We start from the raw sequence: 17939 nt of genomic DNA on the forward strand, positions 1-17939 counted from the left end.
TGGGATCATCTCTATCCACGAAAGGAATTGACCAATTGGCTGCTGTGCCACCCAAATAAGACAAGACGAATGCCACTTTCGTATCATCAGTAGGGAACTGTTGTGGCTTACAAATGAAGTGTAATTGACATTGATTGATAAAAACATGGAATTTGTTACTATCTCCCTGAAAACGTTCAGGTGCTGCTAAGGGCACAACATTAGGAACATTAACAGTAACCTCAACTGGGGAAGGCAAAGTTGTATGTTTTGATGGCGCCCCTGTCTCTGAGGAGGTTTTAAACAAAGGCGTAGAAGCTGTGTTCCACTGAGATCCCCTAAATTTATACCTGCTTAAATCCTGTTTTAAAGAGGTATTCTCCATCTTTAATCTCTCTATTTCCTCTTGCATATGTTGCAAGATGCCAGACACTGATTCATTATGAGCCAAGTCCTCATTTAGGGCCTGCGCCATATCCGTGACGTCAATGCCCTCTATTTCTTCCCCGGTATTCATCGTCCACCAGAACTGAAATTATTTTTTAAGGCTTGTGTTTCTGTCAAAGCCCAGCTCACCTAAGTTCTTGTTCAGTTCGGATGGAGGTTGAAGACAATCCGACCCCACCCTGAAACTGCTTGTTCCAGCACACTAGTTTTTAAAACAGTGCACTAAGAACAGAAGCTCAAGGGAAGGGGGGAAGTGGATAAAATAAAAAAAAGAGAGACAACACCGTTCTTGCGTTTCCACTGTTGAAGTGCTGCACAAATCTGCGGCCCTTTCTGACTTCTGTAGAAACTGGTGCCTAATGAAACATAAACAAAGAACAGATAAGTGCAACCTATTCCTAAATGGGTTCCTGACTATCCCTTTATTTATTGGAAATTCTCTTCTAAAAGTACCTCTTGGATACTGGTCTCTAGTTTCCAGGTTTGGAATGTGTTACTGCTCTGGGATGTGTTTTCTATTACTGTTAAGCTTCTAAAAAATTAAACAAATACCGTTATCAGAATTACCAATATCAAACATTCATCATAATATAACTAAAGCCTAAATTCCCAATAGCAGACTCACTTTTCGCATATTTCCAGAATCTTTTATAAAACAAATACTGTACTTTTACATCAAAATACAGCATGTAATTTGTGCAAGTCCTTGATTTACTGTTTTCCTTGCTGTCAATGGTTTCCACTGTTCGATTCCCAAAAGTTCCATGAAAAAAAACAATGTCCGCTTCACAAAGTCCTGCAAAATAATCCTGCAACAAAGGGCCTTAATCACAATGGTCGTGGAAGGCACTTCGCCTCAAACTGTCTATACACGAATCCAGAAATTGCCGTCAAAGCTCCCTCAGGTAATAAAAAGTTTTGCACTTACTTGTTGCTGGCAAGAGATACTGATCAGTCTAACCTTGTCTTCTTTCTCTTTTGCAGGTTACTCGTAGGAGAGAGGCTGAGGCAAGGAAGAACCGGAAACCAGAAGAAGGAAGAGCCAGCAGCTGCGCCAATTGAAGTCAAAGAAAGTCTGTAAAGAGCAGGAGTGCCAGCGCCGAGGGATCTGTTCTCAGGTAAGCGGGAGGTAGACGAGCACAAGCACTGGGTGAGGCTCGGGGGATGCCTTTTATAGACAGGGCTGGGTGTGGTTCGAAGAGCTGGGTGTGGTTTGAAGGGCTGGGTGTGGTCCTCACATGCTGCACATGTTCTTGGAAGGTGTGCAGAGCTGGGTGTGGTTTGAAGGGCTGGGTGTGGTCCTCACATGCTGCACATGTTCTTGAAAGGTGTGCAGAGTTTCAGTCATTATGCAAATGAGTTGGATTAACACATGGCCTAGGGAGGAGTGTTTTAAGGAAGCCTTGGTAAAAGCAAGGCCCAATGTGTAAACAAAACAGCACATTAAACAACATACACAGAAGCCAAGGTGAGATAACAAGAAAGGCTTTGAATAGTAAGTTTAAAAGGGAGCTATTACAGAACCCACTAGTGCAGTGAGAGGGGACATGCTCTTTGCTGTGTACAAACCCTAACATAACCTCCTGCTAATGAAAGCAACAGGCTGGTCAAGGCCATCATCATTTGTCTGGGACAGTACTGCTCCTATCCCATGTTCAAAGGCATCAGTCTGCGCAATGAACTGGTTGGAGTAATCTGGAGCTTTGAGAACTGGTGCTGTGCAAATACTTTGTTTCAGGGTGTCAAAGGCCTGTTGGCATTCTATAGTCCAGTTTACCTTCTTGGGCATTTTCTTAGAGTTAAGTTCTGTGAGGGGTGTCACTATGGATCCATATCCCTTCACAAACCTCCTATAGTGACCAGTCAAGCCAAGGAATGCCCTGACTTGAGTCTGGGTTTTTGGAGCTACCCAGTCCAGAATAGTTTGGATCTTGGGTTGGAGTGGCTGAACTTGGCCTCCACCTACAAGGTGTCCCAAGTAAACCACAGTACCCTGCCATATCTGACATTTGGATGCCTTGATAGAGAGGCCTGCTGTTTGCAGGGCCTGCAAAACCTTCTTCAGGTGGACCAGGTGATCCTGCCAGCTGGAGCTAAAGACAGCAATATCATCAAGATAAGCTGCACTAAAGGACTCCAAGCCAGCAAGGACTTGATTCACCAACCTTTGGAAGGTGGCAGGGGCATTCTTTAAGCCAAAGGGCATCACAGTAAACTGATAGTGCCCATCAGGTATTGAGAATGCTGTCTTTTCTTTTGCTCCTGGTGCCATTTTGATTTGCCAGTACCCTGCTGTCAAGTCAAAGGTACTCAAGTATTTGGCAGCACCTAGTTTGTCAATTAACTCATCTGCCCTTGGAATGGGATGGGCATCTGTCTTGGTGACAGAATTAAGTCCTCTGTAGTCCACACAAAACCTCATCTCTCTCTTGCCATCCTTGGTGTGCGGTTTGGGACTAAGACCACTGGGCTAGCCCAGGGGCTGTCAGAGTGCTCAATGACTCCCAATTCCAGCATCTTGTGGACTTCCACTTTGATGCTTTCCTTAACTTGGTCAGACTGTCTAAAAATGTTGTTTTTGACAGGCATGCTGTCTCCTGTATCTACATCATGGGTACACAGGTGTGTCTGACCAGGGGTTAGGGAAAAGAGCTCAGCAAACTGATGTAGTACTTTCCTACAGTCAGCTTGCTGCTGGCCAGAGAGGGTGTCTGAATAGATCACTCCATCTACTGAGCCATCTTTAGGGTCAGTGGAGAGGAGATCAGGGAGAGGTTCACTCTCAGCTTTCTGGTCCTCATCTGTAACCATTAACATGTTTACATCTGCCCTGTCATGAAAGAGTTTGAGGCGGTTCGCATAGATCAACCTTTTGGGGGTCCTGCTAGTGCCTTGGTCTACCAGGTAGGTGACCTGACTCTTTCTCTCTAGCACTGGGTAAGGGCCACTCCATCTGTCCTGAAGTGCCCTGGGAGCCACAGGCTCCAGAACCCAAACTTTCTGCCCTGGCTGAAACTCAACCATAGCAGCCTTTTGGTCATACCACATCTTCTGGAGTTGTTGGCTGGCCTCAAGGTTTTTACTTGCCTTTTCCATATACTCTGACATCCTGGAACGTAGGCCTAGCACATAGTCCACTATATCTTGTTTAGGCTCATGGAGAGGTCTCTCCCAGCCTTCTTTAACAAGAGCTAGTGGTCCCCTTACAGGATGGCCAAACAGAAGTTCAAAGGGGGAAAACCCTACTCCCTTCTGAGGCACCTCTCTGTAGGCGAAAAGCAGACATGGCAAGAGGACATCCCGTCTCCTTTTGAGCTTTTCTGGGAGCCCCATGATCATGCCCTTCAATGTCTTGTTGAATCTTTCCACAAGACCATTGGATTGTGGATGGGATGGTATGGTGTGGTGAATTTGTAAGTCACCCTATACTCATTCCACATGTGTTTAAGGTATGCTGACATGAAGTTGGTACCTCTGTCAGAAACCACCTCCGTAGGAAATCCCACTCTGGTAAAGATACTAATGAGTGCCTTGGCTACTGCAGGGGCAGTAGTGGACCTAAGGGGAATTGCTTCAGGGTACCTAGTAGCATGATCCACTGCTACTAGGATATGTTTGATCCCTGAGGCTGTGGGAGGTTCAAGTGGACCCACTATGTCCACTCTCACTCTTGAGGGGGCCTTTCGATGCCCGACTGTCTTACCACTGGCTTGACAGGTGACACAGGAGGCACAAAACTCCTTAACTTTCTGGGACATGTTGGGCCAATAGCAATGGTTGACTAACCTCTCCCAATTCTTGGTTTGTCCCAAATGCCCAGCAAGTGGAATATCATGGGCTAAGGTCAGGATGAACTCTCTAACCTCTTGAGGCACTACCACTCTCCTAGTGGCACCAGGTTGGGATATCTTGCCTCAGTGTTAAGGAGTCCATCTTCCCAATAGACCATATGTGTTCCACTGATTTGTCCTTTGGTCTCTTCAGCAGCTTGCTGCCTAATGCCTTCAAGAGAGGGACAGGTTTCTTGCCCCTTACACAGCTGTTCCCTTGTGGGTCCCCCTGGGCCTAAGAGCTCAACCTGATAAGTTTAAACTCCATGGGCTCAGTTTCCTCAGAGGGCAGAACTACTTCTTCCTGGGAAGAGAGGTTCTTTTTCTTTCGCTGTGTTGAAGCTGGTTCCCTAGTCTTCTTTCCTTTTCTCTTGGAGGGTTGGGCCATTCTTCCAGGATCCACCACCTCTTTTTCACCCTGAGCCTTGCACGGTGCCCTTGTCTTGACACACACAGTTCAGGGATGCCCAGCATGGCTGCATGGGTTTTGAGTTCTACCTCAGCCCATGCTGAGGATTCCAGGTCATTTCCAAGCAAACAGTCTATTGGGATATTAGAGGAGACTACCACCTGTTTCAGGCCAGTGACCCCTCCCCATTCTAAAGTTACCATAGCCATGGGATGTTCTTTGGTCTGATTGTCAGCGTTGGTGACTGGATAAGTTTGTCCAGTCAGGTATTGTCCTGGGGAAACCAGTTTGTCTGTCACCATTGTGACACTGGCACCTGTATCCCTCAGGCCTTCTACACTAGTCCCATTAATCAAGAGTTGCTGCCTGTATTTTTGCATAGTAGGGGGCCAGGCAGCCAGTGTGGCTAAGTCCACCCCACCCTCAGAAACTAATGTAGCTTCAGTGTGAACCCTGATTTGCTCTGGGCACACTGTTGATCCCACCTGGAGTCTGGCTATTCTAGTGCTAACTGGAGTAGAAGTAGAAGTGGAACCTTTCTTGGGACAGGCCTTGTCTCCAGTTTGGTGTCCCTGCTGATTACAGCTACGACACCAGGCCTTCTTCGGATCAAAGTTTTTACCCTTGTACCTCAAAATTGAATTGTGAAGAGGCTTTGGACCCTCCCTCCTGAGCAGGTTTTTGGGGCCCTGCAGAAGACTCTTTACATTTACCCTTGGATGTCTCAACACTCTTTCCCTGGGGAGTCTTTGTGACCCCTTTCTTTTGGTCACCCCCTGTGGAAGTATTGGTCACCCTAATCTTGACCCAATGGTCTGCCTTCTTTCCCAATTCTTGGGGAGAAATTGGACCTAGGTCTACCAGATGCTGATGCAGTTTATCATTGAAACAATTACTTAACATTTGTTCTTTCATAAACAGATTGTACAGCCCATCATAATCATTTACACCACTGCCATTAATCCAACCATCCAGTGTTTTGACTGACAAGTTAACAAAATCAACCCAGGTCTGGCTTGAGGATTTTTGAGCCCCCTGAACCTAATCCTGTACTCCTCAGTTGAGAATCCAAAGCCCTCAATCATGGTAGCCTTCATGAGTTCATAGGATTCTGCATCTTTTCCAGAGAGTGTGAGGAGTCTAGCCCTACACTTTCCAGTGAACATTTCCCAAAGGAGTGCACCCCAGTGAGATTTGTTTACTTTTCTGGTTGCACAAGCCCTCTCAAAAGCAGTGAACCATTTGGTGATGTCATCACCATCTTCATATTTTGTTACAATCCCTTTGGGGATTTTTAGCATGTCAGGAGTATCTCTGACCCTATTTAAGTTGCTGCCACCATTGATGGGAGATAAGCCCATCTCTTGTCTTTCCCTTTCTATGTCTAGGAGCTGTCTCTCCAAAGCCAATCTTTTGGCCATCCTGGCTAACAAGAGGTCATCTTCATTGAGGCTGCCCTCAATGCTTCCAGAGTTGTTGGACTCCCCTGTGGGAGAAGCAGCATCTCTGACTATCACTTGTGGAGTCAGGGTTGGAGGAACCCTGGTCTCCCTAACTAGGAGTGGAGGGAGGAGATTGTCCTCCACTTCACTAGCATCATCCTCTGTAAGAGTCTCTTCAGAGGGGTTATCTCTAGCAAACTCTGCCAAGAGCTCCTGGAGCTGTACTTTGGTAGGGTTTGATCCAGTTTTCATCTTTTTGACTTTGCAGAGAGTCCTTAACTCTGACATCCTAAGATGTAGGTAAGGGGTGAGGTTGAGCTCCACCACCATCTCTTCTGCAGTAGACATTATGGCCCTCATTCTGACCCTGGCGGTCTTTGACCGCCAGGGCGGAGGACCGCGGGAGCACCGCCGACAGGCCGGCGGTGCTCCAATGGGGATTCCGACCGCGGCGGTAAAGCCGCGGTCGGACCGGCACCACTGGCGGGGTCTCGCCAGTGTACCGCGGCCCCATTGAATCCTCCGCGGCGGCGCAGCTTGCTGCACCGCCGCGGGGATTCCGACCCCCACTACCGCCATCCAGATCCCGGCGGTCGGACCGCCGAGATCCGGATGGCGGTAGGGGGGGTCGCGGGGCCCCTGGGGGCCCCTGCAGTGCCCATGCCACTGGCATGGGCATTGCAGGGGCCCCCGTAAGAGGGCCCCTACATGTATTTCACTGTCTGCTGCGCAGACAGTGAAATACGCGACGGGTGCAACTGCACCCGTCGCACAGCTTCCACTCCGCCGGCTCGATTCCGAGCCGGCTTCATCGTGGAAGCCTCTTTCCCGCTGGGCTGGCTGGCGGTCTGAAGGCGACCGCCCGCCAGCCCAGCGGGAAAGTCAGAATTACCGCCGCGGTCTTTCGACCGCGGAACGGTAACCTGACGGCGGGACTTTGGCGGGCGGCCTCCGCCGCCCGCCAAGGTCATAATGAGGCCCAATTTCTCTAAAGGTTGGGATGCTTTTTAAGAATCTAAAACTATCTCTAGAACTTAATCCAAACTTTTACAAAACTTTTACGCTCTAAAAGAAATGCTAAAAGGGACTAACACAAAGCCCTACCAGGACTTTTAAAAATGTAGAAAAATGGCTCGAATTTCAAAAATCAGTTTCTAATGACAATTTTTGGAATTTTAGTCGTGTTATCAGGTACTGGCTGAGTAGTCCAGCAAATGCAAATTATTGTATCCCACCGTTGCCACCAATGTAGGAAGTTGCCTCTGTATATACTATTTCAAAGTAAGAAATAGTGTGCACAGAGTACAAGGGTTCCCCTTAGAGGTAAGATAGTGGCAAAAAGAGATAATTCTAATGCTCTATTTTTTGGTAGTGTGGTCGAGCAGTAGGCTTATCAGAGGGTAGTCTAAAGCATTTGTTGTACAAACACAGGCAATAAATGAGCAACACACTCAAAGACAAATTCCAGGCCAATAGGTTTTTTTATATAGAAAAATATATTTTCTTAGTTTATTTTAAGAACCACAGGTTCAAGATTTACAAGCAATACTTTCAATGAAAGGTATTTCACTCAGGTATTCTAGGAACTTTGAATAATCACAATAGCATGTACTGTTTTGACAAAAATGGCAATAAGCTATTTTAAAAGTGGACACACTGCAAAAAATCAACAGTTCCTGGGGGAGGTAAGTAATGGTTAAGTTCACAGGTAAGTAAAACACTTACAAGGTTCAAAGTTGGGTCTAAGGTAGCCCACTGTTGGGGGTTCAAGGCAACCCCAAAGTTACCACACCAACAGCTCAGGGCCGGTCAGGTGCAGAGGTCAAAGAGGTGCCCAAAACACATAGGCTTCAATGGAAATAGGGGTGCCCCGGTTCCAGTCTGCCAGCAGGTGAGTACCCCCGTCTTCGGAGGGCAGACCAGGGGGGTTTTGTAGGGCACCGGGGGGGACACAAGCAGGCACAGAAAGTACACCCTCAGCGGCACAGGGGCGGCCGGGTGCAGAGTGCAAACAGGCATCGGATTTTCAATAGGAATCAATGGGGAGACCCGGGAGTCTCTTCAACGATGCTGGCAGGCACAGGGGGGTCTCCTCTGGGTAGCCACCACCTGGGCTAGGCAGAGGGTCACCTGGGGGTCGCTCCTGCACTGGAGTTCGGTTCCTTCAGGTCCTGGGGGCTGCGGGTGCAGTGTGTTTTCCAGGCGTTGGGTTCCTTGAAGCAGGCAGTCGTGGTCAGGGGGGGCCTCTGGATTTCCTCTGCAGGCGTCGCTGTGGGGGCTCAGGGGGGTCAACTCTGGCTGCTCACGAGCTCGCAGTCACCAGGGAGTCCTCCCTGTGGTGTTAATTTTCTGCAGGTCGAGCCGGGGGCGTCGGGTGCAGAGTGGAAAGTCTCACACTTCCGGCAGGAAACGTGTGGTCTTAAAAGTTGCTTCTTTGTTTCCAAAAGTTGCAGTTTCTTGAACAGGGCCGCTGTTCTCGGGAGCTTCTTGGTCCTTTAGATGCAGGGTAGTCCTCTGAGGCTTCACAGGTCCCTGGACCCTGTTGGATGAGTCGCTGTTGCAGTTTTATTCGAAGTAGGGAGACAGGCCGGTGGGGCTGGGGCCAAATCAGTTGTCGTCTCAGTCTTCACTGCAGGGCTTCAGGTCAGAAGTCCTTCTTCTTCTTCAGGTTGCAGGAATCTATCTTCCTCGGTTCTCGGAGCCCCTAAATACTCAATTTAGGGGTGTGTTTAGGTCTGGGAGGGCAGTAGCCAATGGCTACTGGCCCTGAGGGTGGCTACACCCTCTTTGTGCCTCCTCCCTGTGGGGAGGGGGGCACATCCCTAATCCTATTAGGGGAATCCTCCATCTGCAAGATGGAGGATTTCTAAAAGTAAGAGTCACCTCAGCTCAGGACATCTTAGGGCCTGTCCTGACTGGGGGGTGACTCCTCCTTGTTTTCCTCATTATCTGCTCCAGCCTTGCCGCCAAAAGTGGGGGCAGTGGCCGGAGGGGCGGGCATCTCCACTAGCTGGGATGCCCTGTGGTGCTGTAACAAAGGGGGTGAGCCTATGAGGCTCACCTCCAGGTGTTACAGTTCCTGCAAGGGGAGGTGAGAAGCACCTCCACCCAGTACAGGCTTTGTTCCTGGCCACAGAGTGACAAAGGCACTCTCCCCATGTGGCCCAGCAACATGTCTAGGGTGTGGCAGGCTGGCAGAAACTAGTCAGCCCACCCTGGAAGTCAGGTATGTTTTCCAGGGGCATCTCTAAGATGCCCTCTGGGTGTATTTTACAATAAAGTGCACACTGGCATCAGTGTGTGTAAGGAAATGCCTCCTTAGCATGGTTACCCCCTGACTTTTTGCCTTTGCTAATGCCAAGTTATGATTTGAAAGTGTGCTGAGGCCTGCTAACCAGGCCCCAGCACCAGTGTTCTTTCCCTAAACTGTACCTTTGTCTCCACAATTGGCACAACCCTGGCACCCAGGTAAGTCCCTTGTAACTGGCACCCCTGGTACCAAGGGCCCTTATGCCAGGGATTGTCTCTAAGGGCTGCAGCATGTCTTATGCCACCCTGGGGACCCCTCACTCAGCACATGCACACTGTTTGCCAGCTTGTGTGTGCCGGTGGGGAGAAAATGACTAAGTCGACAAGGCACTGCCCTCAGAGTGCCATACCAACCTCACTCTGCCTATGGCATAGAAAAGTCACCCTTCTAGCAGGCCTTACAGCCCTAAGGCAGGGTGCACCATACCACAGGTGAGGGCATATGTGCATGAGCACTATGCCCCTACCGTGTCTAAGCAAAACCTTAGACATTGTAAGTGCAGGGTAGCCATAAGAGTATATGGTCTGGGAGTCTGTCATACACGAACTCCACAGCACCATAATGGCTACACTGAAAACTGGGAAGTTTGGTATCAAACTTCTCAGCACAATAAATGCACACTGATGCCAGTGTACATTTTATTGTGAAATACACCCAGAGGGCATCTTCGAGATGCCCCCTGAAAACATACCCGACTTCCAGTGTGGGCTGACTAGTTTAAACAGCCTGCCACACTCCAGACATGTTGCTGGCCACATGGGGAGAGTGCCTTTGTCACTCTGTGGCCAGTAAAAAAGCCTGTACTAGGTGGAGGTGCTTCTCACCTCCCCCTGCAGGAACTGTAACACCTGGCGGTGAGCCTCAAAGGCTCACCCCCTTTGTTACAGCGCCACAGGGCATCCCAGCTAGTGGAGATGCCCACCCCTCCGGCCACTGCTCCCACTTTTGGCGGCAAGGGTGGAGGAGATAATAAGAAAAACAAGGAGGAGTCACTGGCCAGTCAGGACAACCCCTAAGGTGTCCTGAGCTGAGGTGACGCTGTCTTTTAGAAATCCTCCATCTTGCAGATGGAGGATTCCCCCAATAGGATTAGGGATGTGCCCCCCTCCCCACCGGGAGGAGGCACAAAGAGGGTGTAGCCACCCTCAGGGCTAGTAGCCATTGGCTACTAGCATCCCAGACCTAAACACACCCCTAAATTTTGTATTTAGGGGCTCCCAGAACCGAGGAAGAGAGATTCCTGCAACCTGAAGACGAAGAAGGACTGCTGACCTGAAGCCCTGCAGAGAAGACGGAGACGACAACTGCTTTGGCCCCAACCCTACCGGCCTGTCTCCCCACTTCAAGAAAAACTGCAACAGCGACGCATCCAACAGGGACCAGCGACCTCTGAAGCCTCAGAGTACTGCCCTGTATCTAAAAGGACCAAGAAGCTCCTGAGAACAGCGGCCCTGTTCAAGAAACTGCAACACTTTGCAACAAAGAAGCAACTTTTAAAGACCACACGTTTCCCGCCAGAAGCGTGAGACTTTCCACTCTGCACCCAACGCCCCCGGCTCGACCTGCGGAAAACTAACACTACTGGGAGGACTCCCCGGCGACTGCGAGCCCGTGAGTAGCCAGAGTTGACCCCCATGAGTCCCCACAGCGACGCCTGCAGAGGAAATCCAGAGGCTCCCCCTGACCGCGACTGCCTGCTTCAAAGAACCCGGCGCCTGGAAAACACACTGCACCCGCAGCCCCCAGGACCTGAAGGAACCGAACTCCAGTGCAGGAGCGACACCCAGGCGACCCTCTGCCTAGCCCAGGTGGTGGCTACCTCGAGGAGCCCCCCTGTGCCTCCCTGCATTGCTGAAGACACCCCCGTGTCTCCCCATTGATTCCTATTGAAAACCCGACGCCTGTTTGCACTCTACACCCGGCCGCCCCTGTGCCGCTGAGGGTGTACTTTCTGTGCCTGCTTGTGTCCCCCCGGTGCCCTACAAAACCCCCCTGGTCTGCCCTCCGAGGACGCGGCTACTTACCTGCTGGCAGAGTGGAACCGGGGCACCCCTATTTCCATTGAAGCCTATGTGTTTTGGGCACCATTTTGACCTCTGCACCTGACCGTCCCTAAGCTGCTGGTGTGGTAACTTTGGGGTTGCCTTGAACCCCCAATGGTGGGCTAGCTTGGACCCAACTTTGAACCCTGTAAGTGTTTTACTTACCTGTAAACTTAACATTTACTTACCTCCCACAGGAACTGTTGATTTTTGCAGTGTCCACTTTTAAAATAGCGTATTGCCATTTGTGCCACAACTGTACATGCTATTGTGATAATTCAAAGTTCCTAAGATACCTGAGTGAAATACCTTTCATTTAAAGTATTGTTTGTAAATCTTGAACCTGTGGTTCTTAAAATAAACTAAGAAAATATATTTTTCTATATAAAAACCTATTGACCTGGAATTGTCCTTGAGGATGTGTTCCTCATTTATTGCCTGTGTGTGTACAACAAATGCTTAACACTACCCTCTGATAAGCCTACTGCTTGACCACACTACCACAAAATAGAGCATTAGAATTATCTATTTTTGACACTATTCTACCTCAAAGGGGAACCCTTGGACTCTGTGCACACTATTTCTTACTTTGAAATAGTATATACAGAGCCAACTTCCAACATTGGTGGATCAGCGGTGGGGTACAAGACTTTGCATTTGCTGGACTACTCAGCCAATACCTGATCACACGACTAAATTCCAAAAATTGTCATTAGAAACTGATTTTTGAAATTTGAGCTATTTTTCTAAATTTTTAAAAGTCCTGCTAGGGCCTTGTGTTAGTCCCTGTTAGCATTTCTTTTAGAGTTTAAAAGTTTTGTAAAAGTTTGGATTAAGTTCTAGAGATAGTTTATAGATTCTTAAAAAGTATCCCAACTTTTAGAGAAATAATGTCGACTGCAGAAGAGATGGTGGTGGAGCTCAACCTCACCCCTTACCTGCATCTTAGGATGTCAGAGTTAAAGACTCTCTGCAAAATCAAAAAGATAAAAACTGGTTCAAACCCTACCAAAGTACAGCTCCAGGAGCTCTTGGCAGAGTTTGCTAGAAACAACCCCTCTGATGATGTCCTCACAGAGGGGGAAGCTAGTGATGGGGAGGATTTCCCACCTCCACACCTAGTTAGGGAGACTGGGGTTCCCACCACCCTAACTCCACAAGTGACAGTCAGAAATGTTGTTTCTCTGACAGGAGAGTCCAACAGCTCTGAAAGCATTGATGACAGCCTCAATGAAGATGACCTCCTGTTAGCCAGGATCACCAAAATATTGGCTTTGGAGAGACAGCTCCTAGCCATAGAAAGGGAAAGACCAGAGATGGGCTTAGCTCCAATCAATGGTGGCAGCAATTTAAATAGGGACAGAGATACTCCTGACATGCTAAAAATCCCCAAAGGGATTGTAACAAAATATGAAGATGGTGATGACATCACCAAATGGTTCACAGCTTTTGAGAGGGCTTGTGCAACCAGAAAAGTAAACAAATCTCACTGGGGTGCTCTCCTTTGGGAAATGTTCACTGGAAAGTGTAGGGATAGAATCCTCACGCTCTCTGGAAAAGATGCAGAATCCTATGACCTCATGGAGGCTACCCTGATTGAGGGCTTTGGATTCTCAACTGAGGAGTACAGGATTAGGTTCAGGCGGGCTCAAAAATCCTCAAGCCAGACCTGGGTTGATTTTGTTGACTTCTCAGTCAAAACACTGGGTGGTTGGATTAATGGCAGTGGTGTAAATGATTATGATGGGCTGTACAATCTGTTTATGAAAGAACACCTTTTAAGTAATTGTTTCAATGATAAACTGCATCAGCATCTGGTAGACCTAGGTCCAATTTCTCCCCAAGAATTGGGAAAGAAGGCAGACCATTGGGTCAAGACTAGGGTGACCAAGACTTCCACAGGGGGTGACCAAAAGAAAGGGGTCACAAAGACTCCCCAGGGGAAGAGTGTTGAGACATCCAAGGGTAAAAGTAAAGAGTCTTCTACAGGGCCCCGAAAACCTGCTCATGAGGGAGGGTCCAAAGCCTCTTCACAATCCAATTTTGGGTACAAGGGTAAAAACTTTGACCCCAAAAACGCCTGGTGTCGTAGCTGTAATCAGCAGGGACACCAAACTGGAGACAAGGCCTGTCCCAAGAAAGGTTCCACTTCTACTACTACTCAGGTTAGCACTGGAATAGCCAGTCTCTAGGTGGGATCAACAGTGTGCCCAGAGCAAATCAGGGTTCACACTGAAGCTACATTAGTTTCTGAGGGTGGGGTGGACTTAGCCACACTGGCTGCTTGGACCCCTCATATGCAAAAATACAGGCAGCAACTCTTGATTCATGGGACTAGTGTAGAAGGCCTGAGGGATACAGGTGCCAGTGTCACAATGGTGACAGACAAACTGGTTTCCCCAGAATAATACCTGACTTGACAAACTTATCCAGTCGCCTACGCTGACAATCAGACTAAAGTACATCCCATGGACATGGTAACTTTAGAATGGGGAGGGGTCACTGGCCTGAAACAGGTGGTAGTCTCCTCTAATATCCCAGTAGACTGTTTGCTTGGAAATGACCTGGAGTCATCAGCATGGGCTGAGGTAGAACTCAAAACCCATGCAGCCATGCTGGGTATCCCTGAACTGGTGTGTGTCAAGACAAGGGCACAGTGCAAGGCTCAGGGTGAAAAAGTGGTGTTGGAGCCTGGAATAATGGCCCAACCCTCCAAGAGGAAAGGAAAGAAGACTGGGAAACCAGCTTCTACACAGCAAAAGAAAAAGAACCACTCTTCCCAGGAAGAAGTTCTGCCCTCTGAGGGAACTGAGCCCATGGAGTTGGAACCTTATCAGGTTGAACTCTTAGGCCCAGGGGGACCCACAAGGGAACAGCTGTGTAAGGGGCAAGAAACCTGTCCCTTTCTTGAAGGCCTTAGGCAGAAAGCTGCTGAATAGACCAAAGGAAAAATTAGTGGTACACATAGGGTCTATTGGGAAGATGGACTCCTTTACACTGAGGCAAGAGATCCCAAACCTGGTGCCACTAGGAGAGTGGTAGCGCCTCAGGAGTTTAGGGAGTTCATTCTGACCTTAGCCCATGATATTCCACTTGCTGGGCATTTAGGATAAACCAAGACTTGGGAGAGGTTAGTCAACCATTTCTATTGGCCCAACATGTCCCAGAAAGTTAAGGGGTTTTGTGCCTCCTGTGCCACCTGTCAAGCCAGTGGTAAGACAGGTGGCCATCCAAAGGCCCCCCTCATTCCACTTCCAGTTGTGGGGGTCCCCTTTGAAAGAGTGGGAGTGGACATAGTGGGTCCACTTGAACCTCCCACAGCCTCAGGGAACCAGTATATCCTAGTGGTAGTGGATCATGCCACTAGGTACCCTGAAGCAATTCCCATTAGGTCCACTACTGCCCCTGCAGTAGCCAAAGCACTCATTGGTATCTTTACCAGAGTGGGATTTCCTAAGGAGGTGGTGTCTGACAGAGGTACCAACTTCATGTCAGCATACCTGAAACACATGTGGAATGAGCGTGGGGTGACCTACAAATTCACCACACCATACCATCCACAAACCAATGGTCTTGTGGAAAGATTTGACAAGACATTGAAGGGCATGATCTTTTGGCTCCCTGAAAAGTTCAAAATGAGATGGGATGTCCTCTTGCCATGTCTGCTTTTCGCCTACAGAGAGGTGCCTCAGAAGGGAGTAGGGTTTTCCCCCTTTGAACTTCTGTTTGGCCATCCTGTAATGGGACCACTAGCTCTTGTTAAAGAAGGCTGGGAGAGACCTCTCCATGAGCCTCAGCATGATATAGTGGACTATGTACTAGGCCTACGTTCCAGGATGGCAGAGTACATGGAAAAGGCAAGTAAAAACCTTGAGGCCAGCCAACCGCTCCAGAAGATGTGGAATGACCAAAAGGCTGCTATGGTTGAGTTTCAGCCAGGGCAGAAAGTCTGGGTTCTGGAGCCTGTGGCTCCCAGGGCACTTCAGGACAGATGGAGTGGCCCTTACCCAGTGCTAGAGAGAAAGAGTCAGGTCACCTACCTGGTAGACCTAGGCACTAACAGGACCCCCAACAGGGTGATCCATGTGAACCGCCTCGAACTCTTTCATGACAGGGCAGATGTCAACCTGTTAATGGTTACAGATGAGGACCAGGAAGCTGAGAGTGAACCTCTCCCTGATCTCCTCTCCACTGACCCCAAAGATGGCTCAGTAGAAGGAGTGATCTATTCAGACACCCTCTCTGGCCAAAAGCAAGATGACGGTAAGAAAGTCTTACAACAGTTTGCTGAGCTCTTTTCCCTAACCCCTTGTCAGACACACCTGTGTACCCATGATGTGGACGCAGGAGACAGCATGCCTGTCAAAACCAAAATTTTTAGACAGTCTGATCAAGTTAAGGAAAGCATCAAAGTGGAAGTCCACAAGATGCTGGAATTGGGAGTAATTGAGCACTCTGACAGCCCCTGGGCCAGCCCAGTGGTCTTGGTCCCCAAACCTCACACCAAAGATGGCAAGAGAGAGATGAGGTTTTGTGTGGACTACAGAGGACTTAATTCTGTCACCAAGACAGATGCCCATCCCATTCCAAGGGCAGATGAGTTAATTGACAAACTAGGTGCTGCCAAATACTTGAGTACCTTTGACTTGACAGCAGGGTACTGGCAAATCAAAATGGCACCAGGAGCAAAAGAAAAGACAGCATTCTCAATACCTGATGGGCACTATCACTTTACTGTGATGCCCTTTGGCTTAAAGAATGCCCCTGCCACCTTCCAAAGGTTGGTGAATCAAGTCCTTGCTGGCTTGGAGTCCTTTAGTGCAGCTTATCTTGATGAAATTGCTGTCTTTAGCTCCAGCTGGCAGGATCACCTGGTCCACCTGAAGAAGGTTTTGCAGGCCCTGCAAGCAGCAGGCCTCTCTATCAAGGCATCCAAATGTCAGATAGGGGAGGGAACTGTGGTTTACTTGGGACACCTTGTAGGTGGAGGCCAAGTTCAGCCACTCCAACCCAAGATCCAGACTATTCTGGACTGGGTAGCTCCAAAAACCCAGACTCAAGTCAGGGCATTCCTTGGCTTGACTGGGTACTACATGAGGTTTGTGTAGTGATATGGATCCATAGTGTCACCCCTCACAGAACTTACCTCTAAGAAAATGCCCAAGAAGGTAAACTGGACTATTGAATGCCAACAGGCCTTTGACACCCTGAAACAAGCTATGTGCACAGCACCAGTTCTCAAAGCTCCAGATTACTCCAAGCAGTTCATTGTACAGACTGGTGCCTCTGAACATGGGATAGGGGCAGGTTTGTCCCAAACAAATGATGATGGCCTTGACCAGCCTGTTGCTTTCATCAGCAGGAGGTTACTCCCCAGGGAGCAGCGTTGTAGTGCCATTGAGAGGGAGGCCTTTGCTGTGGTTTGGTCCCTGAAGAAGCTGAGACCATACCTCTTTGGTACTCACTTTGTAGTACAAACTGACCACAGACCTCTCAGATGGCTAATGCAAATCAAAGGTGAAAATCCAAAACTGTTGAGGTGGTCCATCTCCCTACAGGGAATGGACTTTATAGTGGAACACAGACCTGGGCCTGCCCATGCTAATGCAGATGGCCTTTCCAGGTTCTTCCACTTTGAAAATGAAGGCTCTTTTGGGAAATGTTAGTCTCATCCTCTTTCGTTTGGGGGGGGGTTGTGTAAGGAAATGCCTCCTTGGCATGGTTACCCACTGACTTTTTGCCTTTGCTGATGCTAAGTATGACTTGAAAGTGTGCTGAGGCCTGCTAACCAGCCCCCAGCACCAGTGTTCTTTCCCTAAACTGTTCCTTTGTCTCCACAATTGGCACAACCCTGGCACCTAGGTAAGTCCCTTGTAACTGGTACCCCTGGTACCAAGGGCCCTGATGCCAGGAAAGGTCTCTAAGGGCTGCAGCATGTCTTATGCCACCCTGGGGACCCCTCACTCAGCACATGCACACTGCTTGCCAGCTTGTGTGTGCTGGTGGGTAGAAAATGACTAAGTCGACATGGCACTCCCCTCAGAGTGCCATGCCAACCTCACACTGCCTGTGGCATAGATAAGTCACCCCTCTAGCAGGCCTTAGAGCCTCAAGGCAGGGTGCACTATAGCACAGGTGAGGGCATAGATGCATGAGCACTATGCCCCTACAGTGTCTAAGCAAAACCTTAGACATTGTAAGTGCAGGGTAGCCATAAGAGTATATAGTCTGGGAGTCTGTCATACACAAACTCCACAGCACCATAATGGCTACACTGAAAACTGGGAAGTTTGGTATCAAACTTCTCAGCACAATAAATGCACACTGATGCCAGTGTACATTTTATTGTGAAATACACCCAGAGGGCATCTTAGAGATGCCCCCTGAAAACATACCCGACTTCCAGTGTGGGCTGACTAGTTTTTATCAGCCTGCCACACACCAGACATGTTGCTGGCCACATGGGGAGAGTGCCTTTGT

The sequence above is a fragment of the Pleurodeles waltl genome, chromosome 4_2 (assembly GCF_031143425.1).
Source record: "Pleurodeles waltl isolate 20211129_DDA chromosome 4_2, aPleWal1.hap1.20221129, whole genome shotgun sequence".
NCBI classification, from domain to species: Eukaryota; Metazoa; Chordata; class Amphibia; order Caudata; family Salamandridae; genus Pleurodeles; species Pleurodeles waltl.